Below are 2,534 nucleotides of genomic sequence, written 5' to 3'. Positions count from 1 at the left end.
TATGTGCTGCAGAACAGGAACCTGCTGYAAAACAGCAATTATGCTGAGTCAGGCTTGATTTTTAGTAATCTTTTCCAGTTAAATCAATAAATCAAATCAAATCAAAACAAATCAAGTGAATTTGTGCATTTTTAAAGGTACTCATTGGAAAGTATGAAAACAAATATGAAAAGGTTCTTTTGAACCATATCAATTTTACTCCAGTAGTTTTCAAGAYTGTCCATTGAATGTGATTCTGACATGTGGGTCCATACTCATCGTAAACAAAGGACTCAGACAAATCTTACATCAGTACTTTAAACAAAGCGTTACACAAGAATGCAATCATTTGCGCACTGGAAAACTTTCTCTTTAAAATAAATAAAAACCAAAACAAGTAACAACCAATCAAGTCCCTCAGCTCATTCGTATAAAAATGGATGAACATTTTGCTCTGCTGAAGGTTGTGGGAGTCTTTGCTTATTATCAGCTATGATACCGACCCTGAAGAACTTCATCACTGTAAATATTTATATAAAAGGACATACGTAAATCTGCTGACTACAGCATTTTGTGCCTACATTTACTTTTCAAATGTTTCAAGCTGCACTAATTCATCAYAACAAARAAAAAACATTTATAAAAAAAGATAATTCATCAGTACAGAATTTGAACAATATGGCCTTAAAATGAGCTTATCTATGMGCCATCTGTTAGGGCTGATTGCTTWTGTTTAAGCAGAAACACTTCTGAGTGCAAACCTCAGTCTGAAAAACTAAGAACTGAATCATAAAACCAAGTTCAAACTCGCAGAAAGGGTGAGCAAGAGTAAACAAAACTGGTTGATAGACTCACTGAGGGGAATTGCATTAATCATCTKCTCTTAAATGTCAACAAGACCGGTGAGATGATGGTGAACATTAGGAGGATATGACCAAGACCTGAACATCAGAGGACATTAACACTGCAGGTTTAGAAAGCTGCAAGCACTCAGATTTGAACCTGAGCAACAGACCAGCCCGGAGGTCCAACACTAGAGGAGAGAATAAGCAGACTCAGASCATTTATTTTCTGCAGCAAAATATTGAAGATCTTCTGTATGTAATGGTAAGGACCCACACACACTGGTGTGAGCTGGGGCCAGAGTCAGGGGTGCCAGCAGGCTCAATAAACTCCTTCATAAAGCGGGATAAATCATTGGTGTGAACCTCCGGATGATTAAGTCAGGGAGGGACAGGAGGTCATTGGACAAATGGCTATTTTTCACAACTTTATGATGTTTTACARAGACAGGAGACCTCATTCTCCAGCTGGCTCATTTACTCTCTGCTGTCATGAAGAAAGCTGCAGAAAATAAGTCCTGTCATTCACAGTAACTGTACCAAGAAAAAAAAAATTCTATCTAATTTATCTTAGGGGAAAAAAATTGAAGCAAAGTTCAGGTCAGGTCAGAGACATGTAAAAGAAAGAGCTGCATTTAGTTTTTTATTGTAGTACTGTAAGTAAAATAAAATGTAATATGAGTGGTTATTTTGTTATTAGTTTTATTTTTTTGTATTGTTGGGGATAAGAGTAAGCCAATGTTTTCATGTAGAGAGCATCAGGGCTACAATGCTTTCTGGTGTGAAGATGGAGAGTAGGTCAGCATTTGAAGACCTTATAGGTTGTAGGTTGTTTGGATTTTCCACCAGGGGTGCACTGTAATGGTGAAGGAGGTCAAAGGGGTTACTGAGGGAGCATGGTAATGGATCGATTTGCAGGAAGAATGAGAGTTTCGCAATAGATTCAAAGCCACTGGAGTTGAATAAAGGTTGGGGAGATGTGCTGCCAGGGTTAGGTGTGGGTGAACCCTGGCAGCGCTCTGTTTGAAAAAACTAGAGTTTTTTCCAGGGTTTTATCAAGTACCTCAAAAGACTGCATTGCAGTAGGCGAGACTGTTGTGTATAAGGTTCACAGAGATGGAAAGGATGGCCAGAGTCTAAAGATGTTTTTTGAGATGGAATTACCGTATTTATTCATGTATAATACGATCTCATGTATAAAACGACCCCCCCACCTTTTTGAGCTTAAAAAGCATAAAAGATTTAATCCTCAAACTACCTCCAATTTCATAGACTTAAAGATTTTTCAGCCTTTGTAGTCTTTATACATATCAGTAAAATGATCATTGGACTGTTCATTTTATTTTAACAACATATGTACTAAAAGGTATTTTGACAACAATAAATATATCAGCTGTTGCAGCATCATATGAATTCTGACATTTTACATAGTCCACCAGGATGCGCCAACACAAAAGTCAGAGGCTTTTAGGCCATCTTGTGGGGGAAAAGCTGATTACTTCCTACTCACGAGCACCCCCTCTGGTGGGGAAACTTTTTTTTTCAGCGATACAAACTTTTTCAGAACACCAGTAGACGGCAGCCATTACAGACGAACATGCGTTTGTTGTTGTTCCAGCAGCAGCCCGGTCACACGCTAATGACATTAGTTCACTATCATTACTAAGGTGCAGGACTGCCTTTTTTTCTTTTTTTTTTTTCTTTTACATCATG

Source organism: Austrofundulus limnaeus, unplaced genomic scaffold (assembly GCF_001266775.1).
Source record: "Austrofundulus limnaeus strain Quisiro unplaced genomic scaffold, Austrofundulus_limnaeus-1.0 Scaffold2006, whole genome shotgun sequence".
NCBI lineage: Eukaryota > Metazoa > Chordata > Actinopteri > Cyprinodontiformes > Rivulidae > Austrofundulus > Austrofundulus limnaeus.
Note: the sequence above shows the minus strand (reverse complement) of the source record.